This window comes from Orcinus orca, chromosome 10 (assembly GCF_937001465.1).
Source record: "Orcinus orca chromosome 10, mOrcOrc1.1, whole genome shotgun sequence".
Classification (NCBI taxonomy): domain Eukaryota; kingdom Metazoa; phylum Chordata; class Mammalia; order Artiodactyla; family Delphinidae; genus Orcinus; species Orcinus orca.
In genome coordinates this window covers 40410572-40428996 of record NC_064568.1, presented here as the reverse complement: position 1 = coordinate 40428996, position 18425 = coordinate 40410572, and the positions used below count along the sequence as shown (strand labels likewise).

The window sequence follows — 18425 nt, the reverse complement described above, 5'->3', positions numbered from 1 at the left end:
ACATTTAAAGATTGGTAAGGGAGAGAGCTACCCATCAGTTAACTATGAGACAAGGCAGAGTGTGATAAATTCCATAACTGCCCCGGTATCACCAGAGGCCTGAGGGAACACCAGAGAGACGGCAGTTGTTTCCAGTTTAGAGGGTTTGTGATGGTTTCATGGAGAGGATGGTGTCTGATTGGTACCTTGCAAGATGAATAGGACTTTGACAGACAGATATGGTAGGAAGAGGCATTCCATGCTGGGGATGTTCAAGGGCCCAGGCATGAAAGTGCATATGCAGGATGTTTCTTGAACAGGTAAGACATGGAGGAGCAAGGTGGAAGGTGTGATTGGGGAGGTGGGTTGAATGCAGACTGAACTCCTTGAATTCTCATGGTCAGGAGTCTGAACTGGTAAGAAACATTTGCAAATCACATGTGGTTGGTACAGTTAGATGTTGAGTGGTTTCTGATGACTCCTCCCTCCTGTCTCCTACTTACCTCCCATTCTACCTTGCTGGACGTGGGTGAGCCAGGGGAGGGTTTGGAAGATGTGGGGACAGGCCTGAGTGTTTAGCCAGCTCTTTACTGGCTCTTTCTGTGGGACCATAGCCCCAGGTCTTTTTTTAGTGCTAGCTGGTCAGCCACTTCCTCCCTCACCCCCTTCCTGAATCACTTACCCCGTGGGGCACCCTAAAGCAGAGACACACAAGCTCCATCACAGAGGGTTTCACACAGTGTGCTTTAAATGTCATCAAAACCCCCGACCAAACCAATTCCGTATGTTTCATTGTACTTGTCATCTGTTTCCCGGCCCCATGGGTTTGTGAGGACTAAACATTTCTGTGTAGGGTAGGATGGATGAGCATTCCTCTGACCGTGTTCTGGGCTGGCAGGCAAGCTATCCAGCATTCAAGATGAAGTGACACCCCCCACACCCCATTTCATTACATGCCACCTTGTTAGACATGCACCTGAACTAGACAACTGTGGAGTGGCTTATTTCTTCCAGGGTTGAGAATGCACTGTTAGTTTGGAAGGCAAGCCCTCCGCCAGTTGGCCCCAAGCCTTATCTTTTCCTTGAGGCTTTTACTTCAACTAATAAATTTTCAGATAAGGTTAGAGAGTAACACTCTTTACGCTTTCTGTAGTTAAGGGCCAGTGCCTTCCTCCCACTAGTTCTACCAGCCCTGAGCCAGAAGACCAGGATTCAAAAGAAGAGGTGAAACTCATAGAAGTTTTGTTACTTTTATCCCAGATGAAGGACTGAGAGCTACCTTTTAGATGAAATCGTTTTAGGATTCATTAAGAAGACTTGAGAATGAGGCACTAAGTGCTAGGATACAATCCTTCCTTTCCATGGGAAGAATATTCAGCCTTGATGTGGAGACATTCATTAGGGACAACATAGTGTGGTATCTTGTGTGCTAGAGGCTTGTACCAGGTGCTACAGGAAGGGGAGAGCTGACTGCCTGGAAGTCAGGTTAGCCCCTCAGGAGGGAGCATTTGAGCTGGATCTTCAAGGATGAGGAATAATTCACCAGGCAGAAAAGTAAGGGATAAGGATCCAAGCAGAGGGAATAGAGCGATGTAAGGGAATTGGCAGAGGCTTGGAAGAGAGGCATGGTGGGGAATAAAACTGGTTAGGGTCAATCGGCGCCAGTTTAGAATTTGGATCTGACTCAGGCAGTAGGGAGCTCAACAAAATGGAGACTGACACGACCAGACTCAATTTTAAATCGAGTGGATTCATTCAGAAACTTCATTCATTTAACATATACTGAGTGTTAATTGCTAGACTATTCCAGGAAACATGAAAGATTGCTCCCTTGGTGGGACTCGTGTTTTAGGAGGATAGGTAAGTTCGTTTTGTCAGGCAACCACCATTTGCTCGTCAAGGTTACCAGTGACCTCCACTTCCATGATGTAGAGCTATTCCATGACCACAGAGATCTCCCTTGTGCTACCCCTTTATCATCAGGCCCATCTCCCTCCCACCCACCATCTCTAATCGCTAGCAACCACTAATTTGTTCTCCATCTCTGATTTCAAGAGTGTTATATAAATGGAAACAGAGTATTTGACCTTTGAGATTGGCTTTTTTCACTCAGTGTAATGCATTTGAGGGCCATCCAAGTTGTTGTGTCGATAGTTTTTCCCTTTATAGTTCTGAGTAGTGGTCCATGGTATGGATGCACCACGTTTTGTTTAACCACTCACCCATTGAAGAACATTTAGGCTCTTTCCAGTTTGGGCGTATTACGAATAAAGGTGCTGTGAACATTCATTTACAGGATTTTGTATGAATGTAGGTGTTCATTTCTCTGGGATAAATGCCCAAGACTACAACTGCTGTGCCACATGGTAAATTCATTTTCAGTTTTAGAAGAAGTCACCAAACTGCTTTCCTGAGTAGCTGTACCATTTTACATTCCTACCAGCATATGTGAGTGCGATGGTTAGTTTTGTGTGTCAGCTTGACTGGGCTTTGGTGCCCAGTTGTTTGATCAAACACCAGTCTAGATGTTGCTGTGAACATATTTTTTAGATGTGATTAACATTTAAATAGTAGACTTAGAGTAAAGCAAGTGACTGTCCTTAATGTGATGGGCCTCATCCAATCAGTCTAAGGTCTTAAGAGCAAAAACTGAGGTTTCCCAAAGAAGAAACAGTTCTTCCAGGTTGCAAGATAGAAACCCTGCCTTTATTTCCCACTTGCTGGCAGATTTCAGTGAATTTTTGTATAAACTGAGGTTTATGTCAGAGTTCCTTTTTTTGCTTAAAGACGTCCAATTGCTCCAGTCTTATTTGCTGAAAAGACTGTCTTTCCTCCATTCAAGGTACACAAATGGTTGTGTACCTTTGTCGAAAACCAGTTGGCTGTACCTGTGTGGGGCTACTTCTGGGTTCTCTGTTCTGTTTCATTGGTCAGTGTCCCTATTCCTGCGCCAGTACAGCACAGTTTTGCTTATTCTAGCCATCTGTGTAATAAATCGTGAAATGGGTAGTTACTCCTCCCACTGTACTATTTTATTTTACCTTTTTCCCCCATTGTAACTGTTTTCAGTTGTACAATTCAGTGGCATTAAATGTATTTACAATGTTGTATAGCCATCACTGCTATCTATTTGTAAAAACTTTTTCATCACCCAAAGCAGAACTCTATAAACATTAAGCAATAATGCCTCAATGCCCCTTATTCCAGCCCCTGGTAGCCTTTGTTTTATTTTTGTCCCTATGATTTTCCCTATTCTAGACCCTTCATATAACTGGAATAATAAAATATTGTCCTTTTGTCCCTGATTTATTTGGCTTAGTATAATGTTTTCAGGGTTCATCTATGTTGTAGTATGCATTAGAATATCATTCCTTTTTTAAAAAATAGTCTTTTGTTTTGTTAGAGCAGCTTTAGGTTCACAGCAGAAATGAACAGAACACAGAGATTTCCCATACACTCCCCGTTCCCACTGCACACACAGCCTCCCCCACTATCAGTATCCTGCACCGGAGTGGTACATTTGTTACAATCGATAAACCTATATCGAGACATCATTATCACCCAAAGTCCATAATTTACATTAGGGCGCACTTTTGTGATAAATGTGTCATACATTTATCAAAAACCATATTCTGTGCCTAAAAATCTGCCCTAAATGTTATCTGTGCTCCACCTATTAATCCCTCCCTAACCCCTGGCAACCAGTGATCCTTGTACTATCGCCATACTTGTGCCTTTTCCAGAATGTCACGTAGTTGGAATCATACAGTATGTAACTTTTTAAGATTGGCTACTTTCACTTAAATATACATTTAAGTTTCCTCCCGGTCTTTTCATGGCTTGATAGCTCATTTCCTTTTTTTTTAAAATTTATTTTTGGCTGCATTGGGTCTTTGTTGCTGCGCACAGGCTTTCTCTAGTTGCAGCGAGCAGGGGCTACTCTTCATTGTGGTGCGTGGGCTTCTCATTGCAGTGGCTTCTTTTGTTTCAGAGCACAGGGTCTAGGCGCGTGGGCTCAGTAGTTGTGGCTCGTGGGCTCTAGAGCGCAGGCTCAGTAGTTGTGGCACATGGGCTTCGTTGCTCCGCGGCATGTGGGATCTTCCTGGACTAGGGCTCGAACCCGTGTCCCCTGCATTGGCAGGCGGATTCTCAACCACTGTGCCACCAGGGAAGTCCCAGCTCATTTCTTTTTAATGCTGAAAAATATTCCATTGACCTGATGTGCCACAGTTTATTTATCCACTCACCTACTGAAGGACATCTTGTTTGATTCCAGGTTTTAGCAGTAATGAATAAAGTTGCTATAAACATTTATGTGCAGATTTTTATGTGGACGTACATTTTTAACTCCTTTGGGAAAATCCCAGGGAGTGTGATTGCTGGATTATATGATAAGAATATGTTGAGTTTTGTCAGAAGGTGCCAAACTGTCTTCCAAAGTGGCTGTACCATTTTACATTCCCACCAGCGATGAATGAGAGTTTCTGTTGCTCCACATCCTTGTCAGCATTTGGTGTTGTCAGTGCTCTGGATTTTGGCCATTCTAGTAGATGTGTATTTTTACCTCTTTGTTTTAATTTGCGTTTCCCTGATGACGTGGTGTGGAGTATCTTAATATGCTTCTTTAATACGCTTATTTGTCAACTGTGTATCTTCTTTCGTGAGATTTCTGTTAGTCTTTTGCCCATTTTTAAATTCAGATGTTTTCTTGTTGGATTTTAAGAATTTTTTGGATATTTTGAATAACAGTTCTTTATCAGACATGTGTTTTACAAATATTTTCTTCCAATCTGTGGCTTCTTTCTTGATTTCATTCTTTTTAAGGCTGAATGATAATCTGTTGTATGTATATACCATGTTTTGTTTATCCGTTCATCTGTTGATGGGCACTTGGGTTGTTTCCATCTTTTGGCTACTGTGAATAATGGTGCTATGAACATGGGTGTAGAAATACCTCTTTGAGACTCTGCTTTCAGTTCTTTTGGATACATACCTAGGAGTGGAATTGCTGTGTCATATTGTTATTCTGTGTTTAACTTTTTGAGAAACCACCAAACTGCTTTGCACAGTGGCTACACCATTTTGCATCTCACCAGCAGTGCACAAGGGTTCCAATATCACCACATCTTCACCAGCACTTGTTATTTCCTGTTTGGTTTTTCTTTTTTTTTTTTCCTTGATAATAGCTATCCTCTCGAGTGTGGTGTGAAGTGGTGTCTCATTGTGGTTTTGATTTGTATTTCCCAGATGATTAATGATGTTAAACATCTTTTCATGTGCTTATTGGCCATTTGCACTTAATTTTTTTTTTTTTTTTAAAGGAAGAGTAAAGCCTTTTTTTTTTTTTTTTTTTTAATTTTTATTTTTGGCTGTGTTGGATCTTCGTTTCTGTGCGAGGGCTTTCTCTAGTTGTGGCAAGCGGGGGCACTCTTCATCGCGGTGCGCGGGCCTCTCACTATCGCGGCCTCTCTTGTTGCGGAGCACAGGCTCCAGACGCGCAGGCTCAGTAGTTGTGGCTCACGGGCCTAGTTGCTCCACGGCATGTGGGATCTTCCCAGACCAGGGCTCGAACCCGTGTCCCCTGCATTAGCAGGCAGATTCTCAACCACTGCGCCACCAGGGAAGCCCTGCACTTAATTTTTGTTAAAAATTGTTTTAGCTGTTTTAGTTCCTTTGCCTTTCCATATAAATTTGAGAATAATCTTTATATCTATAAAAATAATCTTGCTGGAATTTTGATAGGAATTGCATTAAATCTGTACACCAGTTTGCAGAGAATTGACATCTTTTTTGTGTTGAGTCTTGTAATCCTTGGACACAGTATGTCTCTCCATTTATTTAGATCTTTGATGTCTTTCATCAGTATTTTGTAGCATGTAAGTCCTCTAAATCAGCTTGTTGGATTTACACTGAAGTATTTAATTTTTTGAACAATTATATAATTATATTTCAAATTCTGGTTCACACGCGTTAATAGATAGTATGTGGAAATACAGTTGACTTTCTATGTCAATATTGTGTCCTGTAGCCTTATGTACTGTGACCTTGCTGAACTCACTCATTAGTTCTAGGTTAGTTCTGTGTGGGGTTTGGTGTTTCTGTGTGGGGTGGGGGTTGGTAGATTGCTTTGGATTTTGGACATAAACTGTCGTGTCATTGGCAGATAGGGATAGTATTATTTCTTATTTTCTGATGTGTATTCCTTTTATTTCATTTTGTTACCTTACTGCACTGGCTGGAACTTACAGGACTATGTTAAATAGCAGTGGTAGGAGTAGACATTCTTGCCTTTTTCTTCATCTTAGGGGAGGGCATTCAGTCTTTTACCAGTAAGTATGAAGTTAGCTAAAGTTTTTTTGTAGACATTCTTTATCAAGTTGAGGAAATTACCCTCTACTCCTAGTGTTTATCATGAATAGGTGTTGAATTTTGTAATATGCTTTTTCTGCGTTGATTGAGAGGATCATGTGACTTCTTTTTCTTTTAACCTGTTATTATGGTGGGTTATATTGATTAATTTTTGAATATTGAACCTGCCTTGGATCCCTGACATAAACCCTACTTGGTCACAGTATATAGTTCTTTTCATGTATTGCTGAATTCTATTTGCTAATATTTTGTTAAGGGTTTCTGCATCTATATTCATGAGGGATATTGGTCTGTCGTTTTCTCTTTTTTTGTATGGTCTTTGTCTAGTTTGGGTATTAGGCTAATACTGGCTTCATAAAATAAATTTGAGTTGTCCCCTCCTCTTCTATTTTCTGGAAGAGATTGTTTAGAATTGGTATTAGTTCTTTTTTAAATGTTTGGTGGAATTCTCTAGTGAAACCACCTGAGCCTGGAGACCTTCTTTTCGGGGGTTTTAAAATTACAAAATCGATTTCTTTATTAGCTATAGGGCTATTAAAATGATCAGGGTCTCATTTTGGAGGGGGAAGGGGAGGGGGAGTGTGAGCTATGAGTAACATTTCTTCAGAATCTACTGTTCACACTTACAGAGGAGGACACTAAGTAGCCCTAGCTCCTGTCCATCTGACCTCAGGCAGGTCACATACCCCAGTTATGATGGGGATTCAGATGCTGGGTTTGGCTATCCCTATCTAACGTTATGATATTTTTCTCAGAAGATAACTGCTAGGAATTCGAAAAATGAGTCATCCATGCAACAGGTATCTGTTGCCCATTTCTGCATCCCCCGCAGTGTTCCCAGTCAGTAAAACACTGTGTTTGCTTTATGCCTATGATGCCTGTAGCAGATGCTGTCACCCTGGTGTTTTCACACATGGGGTCCTTTAAGACCTAACTGTTGAGCAGAGTGGGGACCTTGAGGCACCACCGGGGTGCAATCAGAGCCGAAACCACCTTTAGTTAGAGCCCATCTATTAAGATCAGGAAGGAAGGTCCCCCTTTCCTGCATTTCCCCAGGGCTTTCTCCAGACCACAGTGCTCAGAGCTCTGGCTCTTAATGGCAGAACTAGCCTCAGTAGTCTAGACCAATCATTTATTGGCTCATGTAATCAAACAGGAGAACAGATAGGGTTGATGATGGGCCTGGGGGACTGAAATGCTGCTAAGACTCGTCCCCTCTGTGGTCAGCATCCTTCTCCCACTGCAGACTGCTTCATCACACATGGAAGGGGATGGAGCACCTGATAGCTCCTTGTTACCTGGAGGGATTGTCCCTCTTCCTTCTTCCTTATTTGAAAAATCCTGAGGAAGGGTCTAATTGGTAGGGCTTAGGTCATATTTTGTATAGTGTGGTGGGAATGAAGATAGAAGACATTCCCAGAAGAAAGTAAGGCACACTGAATAGAGCTGACATGAGATAGAGTCCATAGCTAGTCATGTTTGTTTGGAAGGTTTTTAGTGGCATGTATTGAAGCTACAGGTGTTTTCTGTTAACCTTCAAGTAACCTAAAACTGTTAATAGATCATCATCATCGTACTATTATAGATCATTCATGGTTAATATATTATTATAGCAGTATTAACACATAATTAATAGCTATATTTATACTACATAGCTATATAGAGATCATATGATATCTAGTTGATAGTAAATAATAATAATAGATTGTTGTACTAGCCCTCAAGTGTTGTGGTTATTTGAAGATTTACTGTGCCTACTTATATATGTAAGAAAATTTTGAAGGAAATGAGTAGAAAAAAAGTCACAGTGCCTCCTTCTCAGTCTTCCATATCCTTTTCTAAACTTAACTGAAAGAACCTGCAGTCCATTTTGACTATAACTTTTAGTGAAACTGCCTTTTTGTCTACAGGGTTAATTTATTTTCACAGGGAATTGTTGATTTTTCTGGGCAGCTATTAAGGATAGAGTTGGTATTTTAATTTCAATAAATATTTACTGAACTGTTTAGGGGATGTACAAGACCCTTATTACCTCAAAGAGTTTGAAGTCCACTGGAGTAGGTAAGAACAGAAAAGTACAGTTCTTGAGACTGAAGCTTCCCATCTCTAACATGGAGTAGCCTTACTTGTCTCACATGTTAAGATTTTGGTTGCCGTGGAGAGGTGGGCTGAGCTGGCTTTGTGCTGGGTGGTCGCTGAATAACGTGGAGGATTGGTTGATACCTGAGGTTGGAAGGCAGATGCTTCAAGGCATCTCCATGCAGTCCACCTCCTATGTATCTGATGGACAAGGCTGCATTATTTGCTGAGGCTAATTAGCATTGAAACTCCATGGGGGTGGGGGGTTGGAGGAAGAATAATTGTATAACTATGATTAAGAAACTGAAGTTTTGGGCTTCCCTGGTGGCGCAGTGGTTGAGAGTCTGCTTGCCAATGCAGGGGACACGGGTTCATGCCCCGGTCCAGGAAGATCCCACATGCCGCGGAGCAGCTGGGCCCGTGAGCCATGGCCGCTGAGCCTGCGCGTCCAGAGCCTGTGCTCCACAAGGGGAGAGGCCATAACAGTGAGAGGCCCACGTACCGAAAAAAAAAAAAAAGAAACTCAAGTTTTAGGGACTTCCCTGGTGGTCCAGTGGTAAAGAATCCGCCTTCCAATGCAGGGGACCTCGGGTTCGATCCCTGGTCAGGGAACTAAGATCCCACATGCCCTGGGGCAACTCAGCCTGCACACCATCGCATGCCTCAAGGAGAGAGAGAAAACCCGCAGGCCACAACTAGAGAGAAGCCCACGTGCTGCAACGAAGAGACCACATGCTGCAGCAAAAGATCCTGCATGCTCAACAAAGATCCCGCATGTTGCAACTAAGACCCAATGCAGCCAAAAAAATAAAGAAAATAAATAATAATTTTTTTAAAAAAAGAAAGAAACTGAAGTTTTAAAAAAAAGGCATTTGGTGGTTACAGGCTATTCATGACTCCAGAGTGAATGCCTTAGCTCACTTCCTTTTGAAAAGGAGCAAGTGTTGTATAAGACACTTTATCTCAGTGTTGGATTCCACAAAGTGCAGACAGATCATACTGGTTTGGCAGGGGAGTCTGTGAATACCAGCAGAAAATCAGGTGTGACGTGGGTGGAGAATGGGGGTTGGGGGGTCTTAGATAAGTGATCAGCATCTTCTTTCTAGAGAATGTGTTCACATCCCTCTTCATAATATTTCTTCCCTGTGACTCTAGAGCAGAGGTCAGCAAACTTTTTGTATAAAGAAGCAGATAGTAAATATTTTTGGCTTTGCAGGCCATTGGTCACTATCACAGCTGCTCAGTTTTGCCATTGTATGGGCATGTCTGTGTTCCAATTAAACTTTATATATGGACACTGAAATTTGGATTTTATACAATTTTCGCATGTCATGAAATATTAGGGTTGATTTTTTTCAACCATTTAAAAATGTAAAAACTACACTTAGCTCATGGGTCACACAAAAAACCAAGAGGCAGGAAGGCCGGATTTTGGCCCATAACCATGGTTTGCCGACCCTTTCTCTAAAGGTCTTAAAAATGAATTCTGTAAAGTTCTCAATTTAAGGACATTTTTTTAATTTAACAAGCACTTATTTAGCACTTAATATGTGCTACGCACTGTTTTAAATGCCATGCATTAAATGCTAATTTAATCTTCACAGTAACCCCATGAGTGAGGTACTGTTTACCCCATTTTTGCAGATTTCGTGAATTGAGGCACAGTGAAGCTAAGTAGCCCAGAGTTACGCTGCTAGTAAATGGCAAAACCTAGATTTGAACCCAGGCAATTTAGTTCCAGAGTATGTTCTTATCTACCATGATATACTTACTGTCTCTCTTAATTATCGACTTTATAGCCCAAAGGAATTTTGGAGATTAACCCATCGCTACTCATTTTTACAGACTCATTCTTACACACAAGATTCATAGCCTTTATGATTCAAATGTGTGCCTTAGTAAAATTATGGATTACTATTTATGCACTTTCAGCATCTCGTGACTGCCTAAATGCTTAGTCTTAAACCCCACTGATCCCAAGGGTATTCTGTCTGCGCAGGCAGGGCACTTAACTGTTCACTTATTGTTTAATTTATGTTCATTGTGGGCTCCTTGAAGGTAGGAGCAATAGTATCAAAATGTTTTCCGTCAAAGAGAAATCAATTCTGGGTATATCTTTTGCTTTCTTTGGGAACACCTGTCTCAGATTACTTCCAACTCAGATTTTGTCCTGCTGCTTTTCCTGCTTGAATAAGCAACTGGTTGAATCTTGCGCCTCGCCTGCCTGTGATAGGGAACAGAATTTGTGGTGTCATGCTACACTATCCCTGTTGATCCAAAGATACCACCAGGGCAGGGTCAGGAATGGAAGATTTCCCAGTCTTTCCAAGGAAGAAAATGGGAGGAGGAGGAGGTGTGTGTGTGTGTGTGTGTTTTAAACCAAGTCAAAACTTAGGTAGACATGAGGTGCTCAGGATTTCTGGTTCCTTTTGCTCAGTCAAGGTCTCAGACACTACTAACTAGAAGGGACCTCCAAGAACCTCTGGTGCAGGGGTTTCTGTGCTACAGGGATTCTGCAATTATTGCAGGGGACCCTCAAATCTATATGTGCACCAATCTGTGGGCCAGATAAATTATATCGTTTAGGTGTATGTACAGTTACTTTTCAAATGCATGTAGATTCCATCATGATTAAAAAGAAAGCTTTACTGAATTCGTGATAGGCTACTGTTAACACAACTACTACCTTTTGAGAGCCCTGATCCAGTTAAAGCCCTTTATTTACAGATGAAGAAACTGAGGCTCAGGGGTAAAGGGAAGAGATTTGCCTGGGTCATACAGAACAGGAAGAGCTGGCCTTGAAATCGGTGCAGTTTATATGTATCATATGGCTTGTGCTCTCTGTCTACTCTGGCATGGGCACAGGTAGAGACTGGCAAGTATTTTGACCTTTGACGCCATGCTGAACTTTCTAATAATGCCTAACAGAGTGGTTGATTGTGATATTTTTTCCAGTATTTTTGGTGCTGCTTTTAAGAAGTTTTTTTAAACTAGTATATTCCTTGCTGTGCACCCTGTAAGTAATAATCCTATATTCCAACCTGGAAACCTGAGATATGGTAAAATTAGGCAGCTTGCTTGTATCTGTAGTAGAGCTGGCCCTAAAACTCAGAGATTTAATCTCTCTCCCAGGGTTCTATTAATCAGACTGAACTTGAGAGGATTTCAGATATTTATATCTTGGTCTTTCATGGCTGTTGCTCTCAGCTGGGTGCAACAAAAAACTTTTAAATCTCTGTTAAGTGCCTGACGCTGTGCTGGGTGTTTTCACATGTATTGTATATAACTTAATTTAACGAGACCAAAGTTGCAATGCTGAGGCCCCTCTCAGAACAAGCTAAGTAGCACTCTGGTCCAAAGCCCATCCATCCAGGCATTTATTTATTTATCTGTTCACCATTATGGAGCACTTCTGTTGTTTGCAAAAGTGCCCTTGAATTATTCCCATTGGTGCCCAGGCTAGGACAAATCAGCACAGATCCATCCCTCCAAACAAGACCCAGGATTGACAGCAACATTAGCTTGGTCTGCACAGGACAATACTTTTTTCCCATTGGAGCTTCAGGAATTTGGAGTGTCCCTGGTCATTTGGTCAAATGATGTTCATATCAACCATTCTTAAATTAGATCTTCTCAAATACACTTGAGAAGTCAGATGAATAGGAACGGTCTCACTTTTTTAGTTGGGAAGCCAAACTTGGAGGGGACGTGTCTGAGGTAACATAACTGGTGAGGGCCTTCTAACTCCAATGTTGATGCCACACCACCTGTCTGGTGGACCACCACTGCTCAGGAAAAGGCTCTGTGTCCACTCTTTGTAGAAGCTAAGTGGCAAGAATGCTCAGTCTTTGCTGCAGTTTTAGTGGAAGTGGTTTGGGCATTCCAGTTTGAATTGATTTTTTTTTTTTCTTAGAAGCAAATTTGGCAGTATTGTGTATACCTAGGAAATCTTGTGATTGCCCCTAATTTGCTCCACAGATGCTGGTCATTGCAAATCATCCCACAGTGATTAAGTGGCTGGTGCTGATACACACGTAGTAAGTGGTCCTGTGAGCACGGGCAGTAGAGGTGTGTTGTGTACCTAATATCTTGATCCCACCTGGGTAACTTCCACATGTGTGTTTGTGAGTTTAGCTCTTTCAGTTCAGAGTGTTTCATGATACCATAGATTCGTTTCTTTCCTTCCCTCCTATCTTGTACTTTGAACCTGGGTCTTCCCAATACTTTACTATCTGATTCCATTTAATTCACTAACATTTAATTAAATTCATTTGATTTACTGTCTGATTCAATTGCATTGCTAATACTTTATGATTATAATATTGTTTTATTAATATTTGTAATATTGTTTGTTTAAAGGTAGGTATAGCAAAATGTGATTAAAGGTAGAGGTATATGCCAAATAGCCTTAACTTTTCTGACCAATCAATTATATGTTGCTTATTGATTATTTTTTCCTAAATTCTGTAGCAACAGTTCACATTTCTTTGCCACCTTAGGGATGGAAAAGGGAGGAGATTTGCAGTAACAGTGTGTAATTGAAGATCAGTGGAGAAAGTAGCCTTTGCGTGGACCTGTGTAATTCAAGATGTTAAAATAGGGAACACACTGTACTCCTGTATAAGCTGTAGTTTACAATATTAGATTTATCATTTGGATTTCCCATTTGTCCCTTTTTTTTTTAGGGAACTTTTTATTTTGAGATAATTGTAGATTCACATGCAGTTAAGAAATATTAACAGTGAGATTCCCATGTACCCTTTGCCCAGTTACCCTCAGTTGTAATATCTTGCAAAATTATAGTACAGCATCACAAGCAGAATATTGACATTGACACAATCAGCTACTCTTATTCAGATTTGCCCAGTTTTACTTTCATTCACCTGTGTGTATTTAATTCTGTATACTTTTATTATGTGTGTTAGTTTATTTTTTAATTCTAAAAATTTCCCAGTTGGCTGAGAACTTGAGCTGGGAGGGGTGTGTTATTTACTGGGTCCCTCTCAAACTCCACCAGTAAACAACTCAAGTATAATTTCCTTTCACATAATAGCTACTTAACTGGGGCAAGTTAATTCTAAATCTTGGTTTCCTCATCTATAAAATGGAATTCACAATAGCTACTTAATGCAGAGGGTTGCCGTGAGGACTAAAATGAGAAAATATGTGTAATGGGTACTTAGCAAAAGGAACTTCATAAATGATCATCTCATTTTCTTTTTTTTAACTAAGAGTACAGTGAGAGTATTTGGGTTTTTTTTTAAGCTTTTCACAAAAGTGTATTATCCTAGGATTGTAGAATTGGAAGGTCCCTTAATAGTTTTAGAATCAGTGAAGGACTTCCCTAAACATTCTTAGGTAATAAGCTGTTATTCTTTGTGATAAACTAAAATGTGCCTCCTTGTACCTTGCAGATCTGCCCTCATCCACGTGATAGCCCTTCTAGTCTTTGAGGACAGCTATAGTCATCCCTAAATTACCTATCCTTTAGCCATTCCTCGTAAGATGTAGCTTCCAGACCCTTTCCCATCTTGGTCTCACTCTTCTAGATAAAGAAAAATTAGTTGTTCCCCTTAACTGAACAGAGAATTCAGATGTAATCTGCCTAGCATATCCCAAGATAGGCCTGTCTTCTCTTTAGCTGAGCTTTTTTGGGAAATCAGGTCACCTAGTTCGTGCACATACAGCTTGTTCTTTTGTCTTCTGTTTACTTTGTAGATGGAAAATAAATGCATAGCAGTGTAACACAGCAAACTGAATGCACATTTTGCCCTCATTTCCTCCTGTAATCCCATTAAAATGATAGTAAGAGGGAAAAGAGAGATCGGCAAATGAGAGGTCAACGGAATGTCGAAGCCAGGAAGCAAGTGTGATTAACTTAGTGGGCCAGAGGAACTGAAGGTGCCTGCTTTGGCAGGGAGTGGTGGGGGGGAACTAACAAAGAGGATTTGTAATGCAGAGCCCTGGAATAGCTCCAGAATCGGAGAAACCAAATATTGGAAACAGGAAGATTAGTCGAAAGTCTATGTGAAAAGCATTTAGATGCCTACAACCCCTCCTCTACTCTCTCAGGAGACAGATATTTTAGTCTTAGATATTGAACCAGAGACACACCAAGCACAGAAGATGAGATGGAATATGGAGCAAAACTGAAAATAGGGGCTTTAAGACAAAGTTCTGTATAGTGATTAATAGGACCATTCCCCTTTCTCAATTTTCAGAGTATCTGCAGGCAGGTGCTGTCATGCAAGAGACTGAAAGATCCTCCTCTGATAAATTTAATCCCAGAGAAAAAGTCTTAGCGATACTGTCTACTTTTGGGGATCCTCAATAAAATGACAGATTCTTCTTGCCTGATCACCCTAATGTGAAGCCCATAAGTTGGCAAGCTTAGCTCCCCTACACAGAGCTTTCAAACAGCTTCTAAAAGTATGAGCAGATAGCCAAGTGTCATGAGACAGTTAAAGAACATAAAAGACAGAGTCCAGGGGACCTCCCTGGTGGTCCAGTGGTTAAGACTGCACTTCCAATGCAGAGGGCGCGGGTTCCATCCCTGTTTGGGGAACTGGGATCCCACATGCCGCATGGCCAAAAAATAAAATAAAATAAAAAGTACTGTTCTGAAACTCTAAACAGTTCCTTGGGGGAAAAAAGTCCAAATCAAATGGAGGTGAAAAAAACCTCAGGAAACAGTAAAATCAGGGAGAAGAAGAAGGAAAGCTTTTAACTATAATATCTTGAGAGAGATTAGAGAAAATATTGCATGCATAAAAGATGAACTAGATTCTTTAAAAAAAAAAAAGAACCTCCAGAAGACAAGACCTCCTAGAAATTAAAAATATGATGACTTCCCCGGCAGTCCAGTGGTGAGACTCTGTGCTCCCAATGTTGGGGGCACGGGTTCGACCCCTGGTCGAGGAACTAGGATCCCACATGCCACATGTCATGCCACCCCCCAAAAAAAAGGAATTAAAAATATTATAGCAAGTATGAAAAATACAACACAGAAATATTGAAAGGTAATGTTAAAGACAACTCCCAGAAGATAAACCAAATGAAAGAGATGGAAATGGGGAGAACAGATAAAATAAATTATAGAGGATCATTCCAAGAGGTCTAACACCTGACGAATGGAAATTTGAGAAGAAATAAACAGTAGAGAGGAGGAAATTATCAAAGAAATGGTATGAAAAGATGTTTTCAGAACTAAAATCATATCTATAGATTGATACAGCACAGTGAATGAAAGAAAACCAACTCCAACTTACAGCCCTGTGAAATTGCAGATCTCTGAGGATAAAGAGAAAGTCCCAAAAGCCTCTAGAGAGAATAGTCATATAATGTTAGTATTCAAAATGGCATTAGCTTGCTCAAAAGCCACAAACTAGGGCTTCCCTGGTGGTGCAGTGGTTGAGAGTCCGCCTGCCGATGCAGGGAACACGGGTTCGTGCCCCGGTCCGGGAAGATCCCACATGCCGTGGAGTGGCTGGGCCTGTGAGCCATGGCCGCTGAGCCTGTGCGTCCGGAGCCTGTGCTCCACCACGGGAGAGGCCACAACAGTGAGAGGCCCGCGTACAGCAAAAAAAAAAAAAAAGCCACAAACTAGAAGACAATGGAACAATACCTTCAAAATTCTGACAGAGGTGAATTCCCTGGCGGTCCAGTGGTTAGGACTCCTTGCTTTCACTGCCGAGAGTGTGGGTTCAATTCCTGGTTGGGGAACTAAGATCCCGCAAGCCACATGGCATGGCAAAAAACCAAAAAATTCTGATAGAAAAAAAATATTCTCAACCTAGAATTTTATAGCCAGCTAAACTATCACCCAAGTTTAAGGATAATAAAGACATTTTCAGACATTTTGTGCATATGCCCTCTGATATTGTGATATAATAAGAAATATGTTTTTGGTCTTTGTCCCTGATTCCTGGCACAGAGCTCCTAAAATCATTATAACTTCCTGAGTAGTAGGGGTAATAAGACCATCTTTTGTTGTAATATTTGCCCTTTGTTCTCAGTTCCTGACACAAGAGCTTCTAAAAACCTTGGAATTTTCTGAGTGATAGGGGTAAGAGGAGAAGTCAGCTAAGTTTACACTAATGAGGTAACTCTGTGTGGGCCCCTAGATAGCTTCAGTTTGGGGTCTGGTTGCCAGAAGAACCAACCATGTAATCAGAGGGTTGGAACTTTCAGCACCACCTCTCTGCCTCTGGGGAGGGGAGAGGGGCTGGAGATTGAGTTGATCACCAATGAGTTAATCAGTCATGCCTACAGAAAAATCCTATTCTAGCAAATTATCAAACCTGAAGAGGAGGTTTTGGGGACACCTCCCCCACCCTGACCATCTAGCTGATGGGTCAGAAGTATGAGTGGCCCAGTTAGCATCTGAAGCAGGGGCAGTCTGGTGGGACTGAGTCCTTAACCTGTGGGGTCTGCACTAGCTCTATGTGGTTAGTGTCAGATTTGAATTAAATTGTAGGATACCAATTGGTGTCTGGAAAGTTGGAGAATTGGTTGGTGTGAGAACAAAGCCCACACATATCGTGAAAGAAGTGCTGTGAGTTAAAAACAGTTTATAGTACACCCTTTCTTAGGAAGCTCTGCTAGAAGACACTTTTCACCAGAACAAGGGAATAACAAAGAAGAGGACTAAATGGGATCCAGGAAACAGGAGTTCCAATATAGGCAAGGGGAAAGGAATTCCCAGAAAGACAGAGTCCCAGTATGGATGTCACAAGAACAAACTGATAGGGTACCTGATGGAACATATTAAAGGGAGTTTTACACTTTATTATTATCTTCAGGGAAAACAGAAATTATACCAACAAAGAAATGTAATCATAGTATACATCCTGGCTTGTCTACAAATAGTATTCACATAGATCTAATAATGCAATTCTTAATGTTAATTTGACCAAAATTTGGCATAATTCTATGGGAAAATGGAGATAGTATGTGAAGTAGTATGAAGTAGTATGTGAAGAGAGCATGTCAGAGCAAAATCCTAATCTTCCATCATAAGAATTAAATATGTAACCTAATAGTTATATTTTGCCACATAACAAATTACCCCAAAACTTAGTGACTTAAAATAACATATTTATTATCTCACAGTTTCTGTGGGTCAGGAATTCAGAAGCAGGATTTGAGAAGCTCTCATGAGGTTACAGTCCAGGTGTCACCTTGGGCTGCAGTCATCTGGGCCTCTCAGGATATGTTGTTATCTGGCTTCCCTGAGAGCATGTGATCCAGGAGAGACAATTAGAGGAATTTGCAGTGTGTTTTATGACCTAGCCTTAACGTGACATCCCATCATCACTTCTGCTACGTTCCATCAGTCACACAGACCAGCCCTGAGACATTGTGGGAGGGACCTGCACAACATGAATACCAGAAGGCAGGGATGAGTTGGGAGCTATTTGGAGGCTGACTACCACAAGTAATAACTAAAAGTGAAAATTCAAGAAATAATATTAGAGGCATATTACTTAGAAAGATAGAGATAAATACCGGAAGAAAGTGGCTGCCCCAGGAGCAGAAATCAGGGAACCAGAAACTTCTGGTTTTCATTATAAGCCTTGTAGAACAACTTTAAGAAATATTTGCATTTATTACTGTGATTTTTTTTTAATTATGAAAAACCCTCAAAGCATGCAGCCATTTAATGTCCCCAACACTGGTAGTAGGACAACACATGGATTATATGAGGAACTCCTAGAATCTGAATCTAGTAAGGATCCTTTGGTATTTGGATGGTTGTATGCTTGATCTTGAAGGACAGTTTACAGATAATAAACCTAAAGTTCAGTGAAAAAGAGGACATAGTGAGAGAACCTGAGCTAGAATCCTTGAATAAATACGACACAAAGAGATGAGCATCAGATAGTGAGATGGCTCTGGCATTTCACTAATGTGGAACTTAGGTGAAGGGGAGGAAAAAAAAGACTGTTTGCTCTTTCTGAAGAGTAGAAAATTCTGAAGTGGAAATGTTTATGTGTCTT

The 18425-nt window shown here is 41.0% G+C and overlaps 1 protein-coding gene across 7 annotated transcripts in view; it reads left to right on the top strand.

Moving 5' to 3' along the window:
* The window catches only part of KLHL18 (kelch like family member 18), a 74527-nt gene that overhangs the window by 11873 nt on the left and 44229 nt on the right, over positions 1-18425 (top strand). Inside the window, exon 2 of one of the 7 annotated variants that reach the window (XR_007479837.1) lies at positions 12406-12495. The exons of the other annotated variants lie outside the window; for them this stretch is intronic. The gene's annotated coding sequence lies outside the window, so the exon portion shown is untranslated. The remainder of the gene's footprint in view (positions 1-12405; positions 12496-18425) is intronic. 7 annotated transcript variants of the gene reach the window in all.